Source organism: Ursus arctos, unplaced genomic scaffold (genome assembly GCF_023065955.2).
Source record: "Ursus arctos isolate Adak ecotype North America unplaced genomic scaffold, UrsArc2.0 scaffold_13, whole genome shotgun sequence".
NCBI classification, from domain to species: domain Eukaryota; kingdom Metazoa; phylum Chordata; class Mammalia; order Carnivora; family Ursidae; genus Ursus; species Ursus arctos.
In genome coordinates, this window is record NW_026622797.1 from 12,665,753 (window position 1) to 12,686,246 (window position 20,494).

Here is a 20,494-nt window from a genome sequence, read left to right on the forward strand (position 1 = left end):
CCCTTCAGTTCCTTGTGTCTGTAGAAGTGACTTGTTTTCTCTATTGAGGAGATCTTCGTATTTTCTCTTTGTCTTTGGAATGTGGGACTTTTACAATACCTTGAAATTCTTCACCCTGAGCATTCAGTGAGAACTTTTAATCCAAATACTCATGGACTTCTGTTAAGGGAACTCTTTTATGTTCTTGCTTTCATGAGATCATTGAATACTATTTCCTGAAAGACTTAACTTGAATTTATGCCCTGACCCTTCCATGATAATCCTTATTTGGCCATCACATTTACAATAACCAAAATTTCTTTCTTGTTCTCAGGTTACTTATTTTACTTAGCACCCTGTTCATTCTTTATGGATGCAATATCTTCATGAAGCTCTGTAGGGAGGCCCATTAGAAGGCCTCTCCCCCCACTCTTTCACAGCATTTCATGGTTACCCAACGGAGAGGTGATGTTATGCCCCAGCACATGCTGAGTGATGCTCTAGTAACCAGAATGAACCAGAATGTGGAGTTTTCTCTCTGGAGTTCCCATAGCCACATACCTTGTTTGTATTTTTTTGCAAAATTTCACTAGTGTTAGAGAGAAATCCTCCACAGTATTGCTTGGGGTGGGGGGAAATGGCTGTCCACAGGCTGGTGCGTTCTTGCTGTGTAAAGGGAGGGCCGATGGAGATGCCTGAATGGGGACTGTGGGCCTGGGTGGGGCTAAGTTCTTATACACTTTGGATCAATCTTCCTTTTTTCCAGCCCCATCATTCATTCATTTACTTATTTATAAATATTTATTTATTTGAGAGAGTGCCTCACAAGCTAGCGGGGGTGGGAATGGGGGTGAAGGGGCAGAGCCAGAGGGAGCAGCAGGCTCCCCGCTGAGCAGGGAGCCCCATGCAAGGCTCCATCCCAGGACCCTGGGATCATGACCTGAGCCAAAGGCAGACACTTAACGGACTGAGCCACCGGGCGCCCCGCCCCATCACTTATTTAGATTTTCAGACTTGTCTTGAATTTTCGAGTCCTGATCCTCTCAGGGATTCCGCCGCACAGATGGCCAGTTTCTCTACCACCGTGTGGAGTCTTACTGATGGGACGCTCTGGTTTCCTGCCCTCCTGCAGTTCATAGCCCCCCTCTGTCACTCCATCTTCCAGAGGTCTGTTGAAATCTCTCAAGCTCTGATGCTCTTCTTCCAATTTTACTTCTGTTATTTTGGGATCATATACTTTTTACGCTTTTCCTATCATTTTAAGGGAGTCTGGGGAGGGAGGGAAAAGGGCAAGAAGAATCTGTGATCAATTTGTCTTGAACTGAAAGTCCAGCCACCTTGAGGATTATTCCATTTCTATCAATCAGGTGATCTGTGCTCGTGGAATTTAAGTGGCTCCAATCCCAGCCCCATAATTGTGAATGCCGTGCCCTTTGGGGGATATCTTCGATGATGGCATCGAAAAACCTGATGAGAGGCAAGTTCCTGCTCCTGATGTCACTAAGTCCTTTTCATCCCATCTGGTGCTTTCAGCTGCCACCCACAACAGAGACCTGTAGGGACAAGTCCGTGCAGGGAGCAGATTCCCCTTTTCCCAGAAACGGAGGTTCATGCAAACAAGACACCACTGAGAGAACTTTCATTTTATTCCTGGTCAGAATTACAACATCTTCTTGTCATCCTTTCACTCTTCCACAGATTCAATTTCATTTTTGTCTCCTGATGAAAGGGATATAAAGATAAAGGAGAGGAAGTCTGCAACCGGAGACTGAAGTTGTTTTTCCAACTATTTTCTATTCCCCTAAGGCAATCGTTCTCACCAAATAGTAACTTTATTATATGCCCTCGATTTCTCTGCTCCTCCAACAGCTTCATTTATTTATTTATTTATTTATTAAAGATTTTGTTTATTTATTTGACAGAGAGAGAGAGCACAAGTAGGCAGAGTGGCAGGCAGAGGGAGAGGGAGAAGCAGACTCCCTGCTGAACAAGGAGCCCGATGCGGGGCTCGATCCCAGGACCCTGGGATCCTGACCTGAGCCGACGGCAGACACTGAACCGACTGAGCCACCCAGGCGTCCCAGCATGATTCATTTTTAACATGGTTTTTAACTGACAGTTGGTTTGTGAGGCATGAGGTATGTTGGGATGTAGGCTATGTTGAATCTGTGAAAACAAAAACTTCTGTAGAAGGAGAGACACAAAATGGGACACACAGAGGATCTCCACTTGGCTTTTGAATATGTTGCCCTTCATCTTTTGCCAGTTAAACTGCAAATCAAGTGCCACTGGCTTCCGTCTGGAATGTCAGCTGTTATCCGCACATCATCAAATGAGGAAGATCTAAGGTTAATTGGATTATTTACTTCTCTACCCAGAATGACCCTTTTCTCCTTGCCCCCAGTGCTTGCAGGCCAGGAAATAACCCTTCTAAATGCTTACAAAGGAAGATGGAAGGAGTGGTATGTTTTTGTACCATGGGGGGTTGGGGAGGCTGTAGCCAGCAAAGAAGCCCTGCCTGGTCATTCTTAGGAGGGAGAAGATTCATTGAGTGTCAAGAGGAGAGAAGCCAGGTGTCGAGGAGTTCTGATCTCATCGAGATGGATGCTTAAGGAGACTATATAAGCCCGCTGAGAAATCGCTGGGTTTGCTCGGAGGCTTCTCATGCTTGTGGTTAGGTGAAAAGTTACTCTTTTGATTGAAATTGCAGACTCTAGACTAGTTTTGTAGTTTATTACAGGGTTTGCTTCTATGTTAATTTGTCCGTTTCTTGGGGATTGAATGATTAGAGTCATGGGGTTTTCAGATCTGGGCAATCTGATCTTGGTAATGAACACAGTGGGCTGCAGGATATTAGAATGCCTGGATGCAAGTCTCAGATTGTCTTGTAGCGGTGTGACTGTATTTATGATTTTATCTTTAGAAGAGTTTTCCCTTTTGTTAACATTTGGCTGGACAGGGGCAACTTGAATTTGGGTAAAGTTTTATATACTGTACCTGAACCTGCAAGATGGCCTCCTGGGATCCCTGCCCCGGAAGTTCACACTGTGTGACCCTCTCCTCTTCTTACAAGCACAACGTGGCAAAAGCGATGGGATATTACTTCTGAGAATAGGTTACAAAAATTGTGACTTCTGGGGCGCCTGGGTGGCACAGCGGTTAAAGCGGCTGCCTTCGGCTCAGGGCGTGGTCCTGGCATTACGGGATCGAGCCCCACATCAGGCTCTTCTGCTATGAGCCTGCTTCTTTCTCTCCCGCTCCCCCTCCTTGTGTTGCCTCTCTCGCTGGCTGTCTCTATCTCTGTCGAATAAATAAATAAAATCTTTAAAAAAAAAAAAATTGTGACTTCTGTCTTTCTCACACTCTCTTCCTGACAGGAGCTCAGTGGAGCTGGGTAAGGTGGAGGTGATGAGAGGCTGATTGAAACGACCGGCCACAACTGAAAGCGTTAAGGCTTTCATCACCGCGAGGGCAGAAGCAAGAGTCTAAAGCTGGAGGAAGAACCAACTCTCCCCGTTCCATCTTCCTCCGTGGAATGGCGCACCTGTGGAGTCGGGTGGATAAGCACAGGTGTGAGGGGTAGTCTCGATTGTTGAGGGAGCCCCCCAAAAAGGCTCCAGCGTTATGGACTCTAGTGGGTTTGTGGGTGTGGAGGGGGTGGTGGAAATTCCCCCTGAATAGGGGACTGAGTAGTAGGAGAGGTATCTTCAAAGCTTCCCCTCCTTCCCGCATAAAGGGGCCTCAGTGGAATCATCTGAAGAAGACCTTGGCCCAAGGTCTCACATGAAGAGAACTTGGAATGGACACGGGTGTAAGAAAGATGTTAGCTTTTGAAGCCGACAGCTGAGAAAGAATTCTGGAGATGTCTTTGGTGTAAAAAAGGTGATTTTATTAAAGTACGGGGACTGGACGCGTGGGCAGTAAGAGCTGCCCCGGGGTCATGAGGGGTGGCCCATTATACACTTTCAAGTTGGGAGGGGGTTACGGATAGCATAAGTCTCTAAGGAATTTTGGAAGCAAGGTTTCCAGGACCTTGAGGGGGCTAGCTATTGTTGGGGAAAGGTCATTTATGACTGTCTAATGAAACCTGAGTCATGAGACCCTTCAGATGTATATTGGTGGGTCATATGTTTGGGGGATGATTGCCAACATGTATCTTGGGGGTAGAGATAAAGGAAGTTTCCAATGAATTTTTACATGTTGAGGTAGACTTATAGGATCCTGGGGGTTGGGCTAAGCTTACCTGTTGCTCTTAGCAAGGTATTAACATGGAGGAAGCTGAATTCCTAGAGGAAGGTCACTCTGCCTATTTCAAGGACTTGTCAATGGGCTGTGGGTAGTAAGGAAATTTAATTTTTCTTTTGCCTTTGTTTCTCACATCAGACACCTGGGGCTGAGAATGTAAATATGCAAAAGAGCATGAGGGGCAAGGGGACCCCCGAGACTTTCACTGCAACTCCCCTCAGAGACTGCAGTGTGCTCGCTGTCACCGAGTGCGGTGTGGGGAGACCAGCTTTCCCCATGAGGCCAGCTGGTGACAGCCTTTGTAAGTGCCTATGATCAGGCCCAAAGGGCCACACATAGGATTTTAACCAAGAATGAGAACTTCCCTCTCTCATTCCTTTCACTCTTGCTTTTTCACTCTGGTGAGGCCAGCTGCCATGTCGTGAGCTTCCCTGCAGAGAAGTCCATGCGGCAAACTACCGAGGGTGGCCTTGGTCATCAGCCAGCATGAACTGAGGCCCTCAGTCTCGGAGTTGTGAGAAGCTGAATCCTACCAACAACTGCAGGAGTGAGCTTGGAAGTTTCCCTCTCCTGTCGAGTCTTAAGGTGCCTGAAGCCTTGATAGACCCCTTGAGTATATAGCTTGTGGGAGACCCTTAGGAGGAGAACCCGGTTAAGCTGGCCCAGACTTCTGACCTACAGAAGCTTTGAGGTGTTGGTCATTTTCAGCCTCTAAGTGTCAACACAATCAGATAGCCGATAACCATGTTAACGATGCAGCTCCCACATTCTGGAAAATTGCACTGGTCACGAGCTCCATTCTAATGGTTTGTTTCCTTTTCATTGAAAGCAGAGTATAAATAGAAAGAGATTGTACTCTTCCCAAGAAACAAGATGCTGCTGTTGGAAAGGAGCCGTGGGAGGTCAGGAATTTATTGGTGAGGAGTTTAAGTATCTTTGACTCACAGCCTGTCATTTTCTTGCCTGGTGGGGGAAAGACAAGTTCTGCTATTAGAGAATTTATGATTTGTGCTGCAAAACAGTGGCAAGCTAAGACTCATTTTTACCCAAAAATGCTTTCCTCCCGTATTGAGAAGAGCATTATGAACTATTAGGAGAAGGGAAAGAAGAGAAATTTGAAATAAGATTGAGCCTAAACGATGTGGGTGATGAACAAATGGCATCTCCACCGAACACACGAGAACAGCTCTGCGAACGTTCCCACCCTCCGTGGCTGTGCATAAACGTCTTTGCCTCCAAAACAGGAAAGCAAAACCAGGTAATGTTTGGGCCTGTGTCCTGGAAACGAAGACACTGGGTGGTGTTTAGGGTTACGTGAAGTTGGACGGACGAGACATGCGCGCTTTGCGTGCCCAGTGCCTTGGATTTGGGAATCGAGGAAGGGATCAATAACAATAAGAGGGAAGAACCAGAAAATTGAGGAAGTAGAGATGACACTTCCTCTTCTTTCGAAAGAGCCTCAGTCTCTGCTCAGCTTCTAATTTGTAGTCCTGTGTAGACCGAGCCTCCAGAGCTGTTGGCTGTGAGGGGTGGAATCCCAGCCTTTGCCTCAGTGGATTATGAGTTTCCTGAACTCAGGGATAACCAGCCAGCTCTTGGATTTACTCTCTTTTTCTTGCATGTAAGTAAAATCACTCCTTGGCTGATGTATCAGACGTCATTGCTTGGCTTATCAAGGTGGCAAAGCAATCGAAACCCTGGCGCTCTCTCTTTCAGCATGGCGATGAGTTTTAAAATGTGACTCTTGGGAGATGATACAATGTTTGCTCAGCTCTTCATGAGCCTGCCGCTGGGAAGTCCAGTGTCAAAATTACTCTCTCATTCCCTGAGAGGATGGTTGTATACTCAGTCTGCTTTTCTCTTTCTTGAATGGATGTTGTATTGACAGTTGCTTGGACTGCGGACCATGTATTTGGTTTAGAAAAGCACACTTAAACATTTGTTTGGGTCCTGAGGAGTTTGCAGGGGAAACTCCGTGTGGCCGCCCATTTGAGAAGCTGTGCTCTTTGTGGAGGACCCCCTTTGGAGGCAGGCAGCTGGAGGGGATTTTACTCTTCGGGAAAAGTCCCAGGCTTGAAATCACACCTGTATATAAATGAGAACGTAGGTAACATTGGTCCCGAGGTTTTTACCACGTGCACCTGGGGCATTTGGTTTTCTTTGGACGGGAGAGAACTGGAGTTGTGGGAGTCTGAGTTACCAGCCAGCAGGGCATCTCTGACTGCGGTAGTGGGTTTTACTTTTCTGCAGGGGCCCATGTGTTCCTACTCCTGTCCTAGGTCGTGCACAGTCATACACAGAATCTGACTCCTCTCCCCCTAATTATTTTACATAGAAAATAGGAACAGAAAGAATACGGTTTCTTTCATGCAAGTGAGGAGGAAAGGGACTTCAGTGTATGTATTTGTTGAGGTCCTCATTCTTTAATCGATATTCTAATCTTCTTCCTTTCCTTGCCGTCTACATCAAGAGTCTTTTCGGGGGAGGGTGTGTCTGTAAACGCTTACAGGCAAGCTGCATTAAGCAAACGCACATCAGCCGAGTCTGGAAATAGGAAGTTCTTTCCTGTGGTAGTTTTCTGTGGCAATAAGAGATAAGAAATTACTTCATGACGATTGCCTGAGACTTTCCTTTTGACGCGGGGTATCCTTCTTGAACAGCTCACTTCTGCTTTCCATCCAGCATGGAGGCTCGGCTATGGGAACTGGTAACGCCAACACAGGCTGACAATTTGCAAGCGTGTTTCACATGGCAAACAGTATGTGAACATGAAGACAGTCCTCAACAATGAGCTCTTGGTGTTGAAGAAACACCGCAAATGGGGGAGTTCTTATACCCTGAGTGCTCAAAACCATGTCTGCCACATAGGATGCTCTCCGTCAGCTTTTGTCGAATGGATACATGATGGGGATTGTTTCTAAAGCAAGGGTGGTGGGTAGCCTTTGCTTTCTCTCTGTTACTCTGACACTTAAGAAAATGCTTGTTGGAGGTTAAAGTGAAGCAAGAGAGGAAAATATAAGGGTGAGAAGAGAAGAAAGGGCATCTAGAAATGAAATGGAAAGAAGTGGTGATGGGGATAAGAAGCCCTAAGGGTGGCGATCTGGTGGTGATGGGGGTTTGGAGCTGGTGGTGGAGGTGGTGGAGGTGGTCATGGCGGTGGTGCAGGTGGTGATGGAGCTGGTGGTGGAGGTGGTGGAGGTGGTGGTGGAGCTGGTGGTGGAGGTGGTGGTGGTGATGATGGAGCTGGTGGTGGAGGTGGTGGAGGTGATGATGGAGCTGGTGCAGGTGATGATGGCGGTGATGGTGGAGATGATGATGGAGGTGGTGGTGGAGGTGATGGTGGTGACGGTGGCAGTGTGACAGTAGACATGGCGGTGGACTGGAGGTGATTCTGGGAGAGCAATATGATGTAGCCAGGAGAAAACATAAACATGGGGTCAGACCCATCTTTTCAAAATCTACGAGCTCTGGACCTGTAAAAGTGGTGATTAGAACAGTCTGAGTTTTTGGGGTTGTGTGTGAAGGTCACAAATCTGCCCACGGTCTGCTACTTCATGGGTCTTCACTAAATGGCCATTATCAGTGTTTTTTCTTCAGCTTTCAAATCATCACAGCCACCTCTACAAATTTAACTACCAATTTATATTTTCTTCTTTATGCTTTTCAGTAGTTTCTAAATTACATAAATAAGCATGATTCTTTTAAAGAATTATGTATTAAGAATAAAAGGCACGTATTGCATGGTGCACTGGGTGTTATACGCAACTAATGAATCATCGAACTTTACATTAAAAACCAGGGATGTACTGTATGGTGACTAACATAATATAATAAAAAAAATTAAAAAAAAGGAATAAATGTTCTGCTTAGTTATCAGGATGGTTAAGCAGACAGCAGCAGATCTGTATAAAGGAATAACACCAACCCAAGGATGTTTGAGGAAATATTGTCATTTATGAATGCTAAGTAAAGAGAGCAGACGCACAACTATTTCAACTATGTAAAAATATTGTAGAGAAGCCAGATTGAGGTAAATATGCTAAAATGTTACTACATGATTAGTGGATTTATAGCTGATAGTTATATTTGTCTTTGTACTTTCCTATCTTTTTTCCCTCAAGTTTTCCATTAGTGGAGCATATCTGGGCTGCCTTAATAATTTGAATACAAAATAAATGTTGAATTAAAATAAATGAACAAACATTTAACTCTCTTTTAATCTTCCACCAAAAATAAAACAAAAGCAGCTTCTTAGTGGTAGTATGCTAATGTTGGTGGTTCATGGCAATCTAAGAAATGACACAGTTTATGTTATTTAATGTTTGGGGATTCCTTTTGAGATTAAGATGGGTATGGAATCATGTGATAGCTCTAGTGTGAAAATAAATAAGAACCCAACTGGGGCTGACTGGTCTAATTCGTGCCTAGAATCACTTTAAAAAATGGGTTATTTTCTCTGGATGATTTATAACGGCTTCTAAACCTATATTGGATGACTTTCTAGCAAGTTCAATAGTCAATTCCATAGTTAATAGTTCTAAATTACATTTGGACTTGCCAGCATAAGACTAATTACTTTTTAAGGGCATGTTGACTTATCTTTATAACATCTTGGCATACACAGGGAGAGAAAAACATTTTTGTGAAGTCAAGAAGTAATTCTTGTTGTTAAGCTCTTGGCTACCCCATCTCACAGTGCCAGGGGCAGCCTGTCACTAGCGAGGAGTCCCTGATTGGAGGCTAACCCGGAATCGAATACTTGGATTCGTAGGTGTGTTGAGCAACTCTCCTTTGTCTCAGAAATGACCGGGTGAGAGATTTGCCAAAGAGGCAAATGATGACCAAGTGCGAACAAAAGACAGGCCTCCCAAACTAAGTGACCGTTGAAGTTTTTCAACTCACCCCCAAATTACTAGAATGTGGATAAGCTCTTGCAAAAATATCTGAATACATTAGTGAGAGTGAGTTAAGGTTAGAAACAAAAGAATTAATCTAACAGACAAGAAACCTCCTGCCCAGATAGCCCAGCGTGGGATATGACTTGAACTAGAAATAGCGGGATAGACTTTTGAATAGAGAGTCCGTAGCATTTTCGAGATATTGCGTGTGTGGGGCACTGAATAAAGAGCGACGATGTTCCTGAACACTTGCTATGTTCCAGGCACCGTAAGCAGCACTTTCACTAGTACCTGAACAATTTCAGTCACTTCTCAAAACAATCCCGGGAAACGGGAGTTGTCGTCTCCATGAGCCGGAAGCCCAGAGAGGAAACGTATCCTGTCTAAACCCCCACACGAGGCAGGGGCAGAGAGGGGCTTCAAACCCAGATCTTTGTGTGTCTCCCCTGGGGCCTGGCCACTGTGCCACAGGGCCCTATGCTGTTTTCATTCACATTAGGGATTCTCTTACATCAGCTGGTGGTTTGAGGCCAAGACTTGGGAAGCAAAGGGTGGGTCTGAGCGGATTCATTGCCTACTTTGAAATCGCTTTAAGTGAAATTCCTTTCCCTTTCCTGCCTGAGGAGGTAGTGAAAAGGACTTTCTCTTTTTTCTTCAGGGCACTTCCCCTGCCCTACAGGATGGCACATATGGGTGTCACCGTAGCCTACTTTCTAGGCGGTCCGGTGCTATTATGCAGGGACACCACTCAACCAGAGGGGAAGGGAGGGGTCTGGGGGACAGTGGCGTTCATGGCTCTCAGGACCGTCCTTGCATAGTCCGCAGCCCCAGTCAGAGCACACTGACAGTTTCATCACAGCAAAAAGCCTCCTTGTGGCCCATTTATAACAATACCTTATCTAATCTGAAAACATCCAATTTGCATTTTGAGTGTCAGTGGACCCATATTGATGGGGCTTTCTATTAGGCTCTGTGTGTTAGCGGGATCAGCATAGGTCCAGGGGTCAGGAGACCCAGGCTGCCCGTGACATATGACAGTTGGGTGATACCAAGCAAGGCATTTAACGTCTCCACACATAAGTCTTCTCATCTATAAAAGCAAAGATAAAAATTCCTAACCAGTATGCTTTCTGATGTGGAAGAAAGTAACAACGTTATAAACCAATGGGGCCTTCTGTCTTTGCTATGATTCCAGTTTCTTACCATGTGGAGACTCCTTCGCATACAAGAACTTTCTGGCAGAAGAAGATTAAAGCTAGTAAGGGGGTATTAGTATGGGCTGAATTGTGCCTCCCTCCCCCAAAAAGATATGCTGAAGTCCCAATCCCCAGTACTTCAGAATGTGACCTTATTTGAAAATAAAGTAGTTGTGGATGTCATTAGTTGAATTAAGGTGAGGTCATAATGGATTGGGCCCTTAATCCAGTACGACTGGTGTCCTTATAAGAACGCAGCCCTGTAAAGACAGACACACAGACAGCATGTGATGATAAAGACAGAGATGGGTGCGACAGAGCTGCCAGCCAACGATGGCCAAAGAACTGCCAACCGGCCCCAGAAGTCTAGGGAAAGGCAAGGAAGGATTACCCCCTATGGTTTCAGAGGGAGCATGGCCCTGCCACCATCTTGATTTCCAACTTCTGGCCTCCAGAACTGTGAGAGCATAAATTCCTGTTGTTTTGAGCCACTCAGTTTGCAGTATTTTGTTACACGGCCCCAGAAACAAACAAGGGGAAAGAATAAACGTCATTTTAAGTGCTAGTGATAAACTCATCTGCATTGCTGGCAAGCACTTCTAGGGACCAAATCCAGCATGACTCATTTCTCTGACTTTAACCTGTGGCATTGGGCCTCAAACAGTGGAGTCACTTCCTCATTGAGTGGGAATGAATAAAGACACTAAACAACGAAACACATTTACGAAATGAAAATCAGGCTATTGTGAAATCTATAAAAGGCATCTTTTCATAAATTGAATCTAGCAAGGGACTCCAGATGATTGTACCCATGTGGTAATTTGCTAGATATGGAGCATTTGTGTCAGCTTGGGAGGGTATTTACTTCCTCAAGTTGTATATTGGAAGAAAAGGTTAAATATTCTGACTTGGAAAATAATGCAATGTGATGATACTTTGGTCCAAACATAAAATCTACAACTTTAAGCATATAGCAAATGGAAATTCTCCAATTAATGAGCCATCAGGTCATTAATGAATCTAAAGTGGTTTAATCTAAAATTGTTGAGTCCTTCGATACATAAAATTAATTTGGTAGCTGCCTAGCTATTTTAATGACAACATAAGTAGCCAGGATTTCAAGCACATTCTTGGGTTTCTCTACAACATAAGAATCTGTTAAATCCCCTTTTCAATAGAGTTTAAATTACCCTAATTCTTATTACCATAATTACCTCTAGCAGAACAACATTCTTTTAGCAGGAAAACATCATTGTATGAGCCTAGTCATTTAATCTGCACAAAACTAAACACATATTTTTGATTCCCCTTTTATTTTTTTAAAGATTTTATTTATTTATTTATTTGAGAGAGAGGGAGAGTGAGAGAGAGAGCATGTGTGGCCAGAGAGGGGCAGAGGGAGAGGGAGAGAGAATTTCCATCAGACTCTGCGTTGAGCCCAGAGCCCGACGGGGGGTGGGGGTGGGTGGGGGTGGGGGGGTAGAGGGGGGGCTTGATCATGGCCTGAGCTGAAACCAAGAGTCGGAGGCTTAACTGACTGAGCCACCCCGGTGCCCCCGGTTGTTGTTGTTGTTGTTTTGCTTCCCCTTTTAATTGACCTATATTCAATTTTCTTTTGACTTGTTATTCATTTTATTTAATCTCTTTCAAAATGCTTGACAGAAATGTGTGAAATTCTATTTCAGATTTGAGCAGGGCGGTTCTTTCTTTCCTATTGTGAAGGGAAATTCTTCCTTAGGAGTCTTATGCACTGATCTCTAATATCAGAGAGAAATAGAACGTTTAACCATTTATGGGCGAATGTATATATTGATACTGAACCTTGGTTTAAAATAGGAAAATACAGATCGCTCAGAAAGGAGAGAAATGAGGCTGACTCAAAATATTTCCCAGGAGCCTCAGTTTAACATTGTTCATTCCTATAGAATGTAACTTGGTGCCCCGTGTCACAGCTCACTCGGCTGAATTTATACTAAGTCATGCTTTAAGGAGGAAACCTTTAATCTTTTCAAAAATTGAGCTATCAACATGAAAACCATACCTTTTTAGGCTACTTGTTTATGATCATCTGTTCGGATACCTCAGACCATAGCATAGTATTGGGGAAGTTTGCAATAGTTTTTGTAGTCTGATGGCCATATGTAGTCTCGTGTGTTTCTTGAACATGTCTGAAGATTCTGCTCTTTTAGCAAATTAATAGTTGCAACAAGAGCATTTTATTAATTCACTTAAAGTGCAGGTCAGTTATAACAACCTTGCTCTTTCCACCTGTTGAACGCATGAAGCAAATTTTGCTAAAAGCCTTATTTTCTGGTTCCTTGTTGGACCATAAACCTCAAACTCTCTTGCCATCCCGACAAACAAGAAAAGGCACATAACTGTCCTCACTGGTGAGTATGAATGTTACCCATGTAATGTGATCTGAGTATGAATGTTATCCATGTAATGTGATCTGAGTATGAATGTTACCCATGTAATGTGATCGGAGTATGAATGTTACCCATGTAATGTGATCGGAGTATGAATGTTACCCATGTAATGTGATCGGAGTATGAATGTTACCCATGTAATGTGATCTGAGTATGAATGTTACCCATGTAATGTGATCGGAGTATGAATGTTACCCATGTAATGTGATCTGAGTATGAATGTTACCCATGTAATGTGATCTGAGTATGAATGTTACCCATGTAATGTGATCGGAGTATGAATGTTACCCATGTAATGTGATCGGAGTATGAATGTTACCCATGTAATGTGATCGGAGCCCCATTTTGCATATTCAACATTCACCACATGCCTATGGAATACCTAATATTTTCCAGGTGTTTCACTGCACGAGAACGAACAAGATTACCTTTGAGTTCCCTTATAGCATTTGAATTAACACCACCTTTTCTTGGTTAGATTTAGTTGCAGTCATCTGTCAAAGAGACGGATCTGAACTTGAACTCTCTTGGTCCAATGTGGCCAGAGTTTTCCGGCTAGAACTAGATTTTACCCTGGAACAGGAGCTACCAAGATTTTCTGCAGCTGGATTTTCAACTTGATTAAGCAAGTAGAGCTGCTCTTGCGTAGGTAATGAGGACTTAAGAGGGAATTGTCAAGCAAGGGTTGAGCTAGGCACAAGAGCACCAGTTAGTTTTATTGTGTGAACACTCGGGAACATTCCACAGTTATGTACGAATCAGTTGCCGTGAGAGGAACGCCAGATCCCCACCTATTCTGAGCCGGGAAGCCAGCAAGCTACTATGAGGAGAGAGACACCAGAGCGTTTATCAGAGCCGAGTAAGTGAGCAGAGCAAGTAGGCCTTGGGGATTCCCTCTGAGGCGACTTTGCTTTCAAGTTTTGGTGTTCTTCCGAACAGCAGGGGTCTAGACATGGGGTATGGTCATTTCTGCTTTGCATTCAGTACTTACTCCTGTGTGCTTTGTGTTGGGAGCAAATTAGCAAGAGCTTCCTCTCTCAAACTGGACAAGTTCGGGCATTGAGCGCCTCTGTCTATGCCCCACGGGCTCATGTTTCACACCATTGCTCTCAAAGTCTCTGCTTGGGTCAAATCTGGGGCCCTTCTCTCTACTCATCCTTCTGAATTCAACATCTTTTGGGATGGATCACATACCCCAGTTATCACTTCTGTAGGTCTCAGGACTCAGGATTTTCTACCACTTCTACCCTAATGCCCTATACTCTCCCTCAACTTTCTCCCTAAGTCTGTCAACGATAGCATCTGATCTGATTTACTTCTTGGTTCTCTGTCTTGCTGTGTCTCGAGTTTCTCTCTTGGGAAGTTCCCTGACCTCAATTCTTTTCAACTGTTGTTTCACAGAATGATTGGAAAACCCATCTTTCCTGTCTTGATCTAACTCTGGTTCCCCACTCAGTTTCCTCTCGCTAGCAGTGTGCATGTGCAATGACATTCTCGTCATGTTTAAAACTGAATTATTACCCGACATTCTCCGGATGTTCTCCTCAGGCTCTTCTGAGAAAGCGTGGAGAGTTGGTCAAAACAAATGAACTTGGTGAGGTATAATTTTTGAAAAAGCCATTAGGTTCTCTTCTTCCCTTGTCTAGGGGTTAACAGCACGTTTTTCCAATCATGCTGTATTATACCTCGATACTATGTGCTTGTCCCTGTCACTGGGCCAAGTGAGTTCTGGTGTCTGATACTTCTCTTCCTGGCCAACTGGTCATTCAAGTCAGACAAACGTTCTTCTTTTTCCCTACCTGTTCACCCCAATCAGCAGTCCCCAGGCAATCTCGGCTGTGGCCAAGCATCTTTTCCTCCCCCTGGGCCCAGGTTCTGTGCTTCTTTTTCATTATTCCTCAGGTACTTGGGCTAGTTAATCTCCCTTCTGAGCTCTGCCTTTTGCTTGACTCGTCAGCCTGTGCCTGGTCTCCTTGGTGTAACGGGAGATTCTGTGATTCTTTGGTTTACTTGAATGTCTTACACCCCCTGGGGCTTTGAGTAAGTCTGCCAAAGACTCAGGTTAAGCTGTCTTTTTATTATGCAGACATTTCCATTGAAAATCTGAGAAGCGTCACATGTTGGTATTTCAGTGTCTGTATTTAGGATGGGCAAGTAGGAAGCTGCTAGAAAAAATGTTTTTCTAGCTTTGTGTTTGCTTTTGTTTTTGTTCTATTCTTTCATAGGGAAACCTCCTCCTACATCCTAAATGCTTGTTCACAGGGAAGCTCTGAGCTGTGGCTGCATTACAATCTACTGGGGGTGTGTGTTTATCTTCTTTTATCCATACAAAGACTTTGTGCTGTCTGTCCGTGGGGCAGACAGTAACACATCCATTGAGGAAACTGAGGTTCAGCATGGTTCAGTGGTGTGTCCAGGCCATGCTGGTAGTGAATGGCTGAGCTGAGTCTTGAACTCTAGTTGACTGTCTCTTACAGTCAAGGGGGAGGGAGGTTTTTTCCCCCTTTGGGAAATTCTATTGCCTGGCCTTTATCCATAAGTTGTCTCTACTGATTTATCATCAAAGCAAAGTTTGAGTTCACGTCTAATCATCTTCTGCCCCTCAATGTCTCCCAGCCTGGGTTATCCCACTGGGCACGTGTTCTTGGTCTTACACCTGCCTGGGTTGGGTGGCCCCGTACTCACCTGTCTCGGATGCCCGATGCTAATGCTTACTGCATAGAATCAGACGCTAAACCTATTTGAGCTAGGAGGGAATTGAGAGTCCTTTTACTCCAACACTGCCACCTTATGGATAGGGAACTGAGGTCCAAGGAGATTCTGTGATTTCCCAAATGTGTACAGCTTGTTGGAAGTAACTCTCAGTTCACTGCCTGGATTTCCTTAGTCCTAGATGCTCTTCACCGTTAAATCTGGGTTAAAATGAACATATTCCTGGAAGGGAAAGGTCTTAAAGTTGTTAGGAGTTACTAACACCAATGTGAGAATTAGCCAATCTGATTCTTCCGAGTGAGCGCTAATTCAGATCGCCAAACCAGCTGGCCCACATGTCCAGACTCGAGCTGATACGTGCCTGATCCAGATCCTCTAAATATTCACTGCTGAACAGAACAGGCTGTATCATTTATTTTTTAAGGTGCTTTCACCTTTTCTCATTTAAAATGTCTTTCTAGGTAACGAGGTATTGTTCCTCGCATTTGAAGATGGTAGATTTACTTTATTTCATCCTTCTTCTCTTCTAAAACTATTTTCTGTCAAGGCTTTGCATGGACAAGCTGTCCAGGTTGAGGGGGCAGTCTGTGATGGAGGAAAAATAGAGATGAATTGGCTTATATGAGGAAGCAGCCCATGACTTTAGTTTCAGTAACACTCTGAAGACCATCAGGAAATGAAGCCCACCTGATTTTTCTGTCTTTGGATAGTATACAGACCTATGTTTCCACAGGTAGAAGTTAATGCTGGCTTTTCCGTTAGATCAAGTTTCTTTCAAATCTCCCTAACCACCATCCCCTCGAAGGTCCCCGCAAGGCCTGCTTCAAGGTCAGCTGGGTATCTAGATTTTGTAAGCGATTGTGGGGCTATCCCAATCACACATATCTTTACTGACAGCTTTTCCTGATCCTGTAATGCACCCTTACCACAGAGCAGAGGGTGAGGGAGAGAGAATCTCAAGCAGACTCCCCGCTAAGCAAGGAATCCACGTAGGGCTAGATCTCACAACCCTGAAAGCATGACCTGAGCTGAAATCAAGAGTCAGAGCTTAACCAACTGAGCCACCCAGGTGCCCCTGAAAGATTTTAAATACATACACAAAACAACCAATTTTGGTTTCTTGATTTATTAAGCTTAGACTCTCAGATAAGTACTTGTCATTCATAGGCTTTCATCAGAAGTTGCATTTGCTTCATAAAAAGTTATCCATAGGCCAAATGTCTTGCAGGGTATGAAGTAGGAAAATGTCATTCTCCCTGATTTTTAGTTGCATTTGTCTAAATGTGAATTAATGAACTTGTAGCAGAATATTCTTGATAGGAACTGTGTCTTTCCCATCTGGAAATAAAAGGTTCCTTTATTAAGGTTCACCTTTAGCTAACAGACTGGAAAATGCTGGGTCAAATTTCAGGACTAAGCAAGGCTGTTTTCACCCCTGGAAGTCTTGGAAGCAATGTGTAGTGATAAAAGTCAAGAGGTACTCAGCACATAGGAAGCCTGGTTCCATGGCTGAACATACTTGTGAAGGGCCCTGTCAGAGAAAATTCTTGGATTGGTTTTAGAGTTGCAACCACCCAGAACTTTCTTGGGCTGAGTGCTAGTTGAAAGAGAGACTATACTTTTAAAAGTCCTGTTGGTATTCTGTTAAAAGGAAGGTTGTTTCCCATCCTATTTTTGTTTTGAGGGCGCGGTTTGAATTGGATCTCTTTTGTTCTATACTTAAAAAGAATTGGATTCTGCATTTATTGTTTTTGGTCATTGATGTGTTGTATCGGGGGAGATTATCCCTATGAGGAAGTATCCTATTCTGGTAGGCAATATGGAATCTCAGGGGTTCCCACCCCACACATACTTAGTCTTTTCATTTTCTTCTTGCCCGGGGAACAAGAGCGTGCTCCTTGTGACACAGGTATGTTGTGCTGTAATTCGTACAGATGGAAGCTTCAGGTGAGGTAGGAGCTAATAAGAAATTTTAATAGCATGGATTCCAGAGTGGGGCCAGAAAGTACTCTGGAGTTGCTGAGAGGAAAACAAAGATTCAAGACTGAAACTGGTTCTGATTTGAGCTGAGACTATACATTCCCCTGATGTCAGGAGATCTCTTAATTAGCATAGAGTTGTCTGGAAATCTGTTCTTTTCCTCATTTGCTTCCTCAGGCTTTGCAGCCATTTGACCACAACAGAAGGCTGATGTGGGACTGTTTGGCAGTCAAATGGGTAGGGAATCCAGTAAGAAATACCTCATTTTCTTTTTTGCATGACCGATCTAGGAAGTCATGACAAAGTCGCTCATGTGAATAGTTAAAAATATTATTCTTAGTCATTTCACAAGAAGGCAACTTTAAACTTTTTTCCTGTTTCTCAGAAAAATTAGAACTATACTAATACCTTCTTGTGCAGTTTGGAATCGAAGATTCTTTCTTTCTGTCGTCTTCTGAGATTTATTCTTAGTAGTCTTGAAGAGAGATTTAAAATATTGTTTCTTGGTATTGATAATAAACCAGTCAGTATTTTAGGTTGAGTATCGCTCCATATCACGTTCACCAATCATAGAGCATATTTTGGAATTTCCTAACCAGATTATTATGTACTTGGCTGTGTTTCGAATCTTTCAATAGCGTCGAGGGCTTAGGTGGCTTGATTTTTCTAAGGGGAAATCAAGAATCTAGCATGATAAAGGGAACCTCAGATACCATCCGGCATCAACTCTTAGATTTGAGACGGAAGGACCTGACGCTGGAGAGAACGGTAGTCTTAAGTGAGGTGACACTGCTAACTGGTGGCAGAGAGAAGAGAGGAAGATAGAGAGGCTCCAAAGTTAGGCAAACTTCTTCATGCAGGGTTTTGTTTCCGGCCACTGATAAGCTTGTTGCAGGAATTCTCTGCCTTTCGTGCCCATGATTCTTGGTCACGCTGCTTTGAAGAATGAAGAGGTGGACCGGATGAAGAGTGGTGGGCAGGAGAGCGAGGTTTATTGAGCAATAGCACAAAGCTCCCGGAGAGGGAGGGGGGCCCCGAGAGGGCTGCCCCAGAAGTTTCTAAGTTTTGGGATTTTTATGAGCTCTTTTGCGGAACTATCTTAAGCAATCAGGGTGTGCTGAGTCGTGCCAATCAGGGCTTAGGGCACGGATCTGTCTACCTATTAGGTTAATGTCTATGTGCTGATGGTCTTTTTGGGTGAACATCTGGGGGCTTATGTCTTAACTGCCCCTTGCCTGTGATAGGGACAAATGTCTTGTGGTTAATTGTCTTATTTTAGGATGTTTTGCAGAAGTCACTCCTGGAAAGGCTGCAAAGCAGAATGCTAATGCGGTCTGTCCTGTCTAAGCTGCAAAACAGGATGTCAGTGCTGTTTTATCTTAGCTGTCCAGACTCCATATCTTCTTGTTGAGGACCCCGGCCCTGACTACCTGACTGTCCAACTCACTCCTAACATGCTGATGTGTGTTGTAAATCTCCAATGTGGAGAAAATTTTTAATTGTAGGGATTTTTTTTTTAAAGATTTATCTATCCATTTTGAGAGAGAGAAAGAGAGAGAGAGAGTAAGGGGAGGGGCAGAGGGAGAGAATCTTTCAAGCAGACTCCCCCTTCAGTGAGGAGCTCAATGCAGGGCTCAATCCCACCACCCGTGAGTACATGATCTTGAGCCAAAACCATCTTGAGGCTTAACTGACTGAGCCACTCAGGCGCCCCTAATTGTAGGGAAATTTAATAAGCATCTTTCCCCAATTTATTGGTCAAGGAACACCTTCCTGGCAGAACTGAGCAAGCCTGGGGCTCATGAACCATGCTTTAGAAATACTGTTCTTTACCTTACTCCACCCTTTAACCAAAATATGTATTTTTTTTGCAAGTGAAACAGTCTTAACAGCTGTAATTTCACATTTCGTTGTCCCCATTGTTCTATACCTAGGGAAAAAGATATGGGGATGCAACGGAAATGAGAACAGTAAGTGACTCTGGAACTGTTTTTGTTCTGAATCTTCAGGACATGGTTTAGATTTAAATCCTAAAAAATGAATTAACTGGTAAGGGAAGGAGAAGCTTCTTAACTTTCAGTAGGTAAACCGTAAAGCAAAGGCAGAAAATCAGCAATGTTTTGTTGCAAGGAGAACAGATTTCTCGAATGATATGGATACGTATGGGGGCATGAAGGTTGAACCTCATCTTGCTTCTTCTAACTTAGCAAAGCCCATCCAAATTATTTACAACAATTGTGTCAGTAAGAAACTATAGCAACTACTTTGTATGAAACTAAATATATTCACTTAAATTTTAAAAAAGGACATCCAAAAGAAACATTCATAACATTGCAGTCAAAATTACTAGACCGAACAGAATTCACTAGAAACTTTTATTATCCTCTCCCCAGGAGCATGTTAGAGCTCTGATGACAGAGATTCACGTTTGTTGTCCACTATATGAATTCCCAGCGCTTAAGAGTGTGATTGGCACAAAGCAGATGCTTAGTAAATATTTGTTAAATAAAATAGTTAATTTTATTTACTAGTTATTCTTTATTGATAAAGTGATGCAGACATTTATTTAAAAATTTGAACATTATGAAAGAGCACAGGATGAAAAGTTATGTTTACTCCTCATCCAGGGGTTCCTGACTCCCACCATAGAACAAACCATGGTAACTAGTTCGCATGATGTTCTTCTAGAATGTTATATGCATGTCTAAGCATACATACATTTATGTGTGTGTATATGCACATATACATTTATATATATGGTTGGTTTTAAACAGGTAGAGACACAATATATAGATTGTTCTACACGTTGATCATAGATTTTAAGAATTGCTTCCAACAAATGAAAAATAATATAACTTTGACATTTTATTTTTCATTTCTTGATGATTTCATATGTTATAAATCATTTGTGTTTCTTTTCTATGAACTGCCTCTAAGTTCTTTGTCAATCTTTCTATTGATTTAATGGTCTTTTATAACTGATTTGTAAGACGTCTTTATATACGAAGGAAATGAGCTCATTGTCATATGTGTTGAAATATTTTTCCCAGTTGAT

The 20,494-nt window shown here is 43.4% G+C and overlaps 1 protein-coding gene across 1 annotated transcript in view; it reads left to right on the plus strand.

Moving 5' to 3' along the window:
- The first annotated feature begins 5,689 nt into the window (after nt 1-5,689).
- The window catches only part of IPCEF1 (interaction protein for cytohesin exchange factors 1), a 172,869-nt gene continuing 158,064 nt past the window's right edge, over nt 5,690-20,494 (plus strand). Inside the window, exon 1 of the mRNA XM_057310935.1 lies at nt 5,690-5,845. The gene's annotated coding sequence lies outside the window, so the exon portion shown is untranslated. The remainder of the gene's footprint in view (nt 5,846-20,494) is intronic.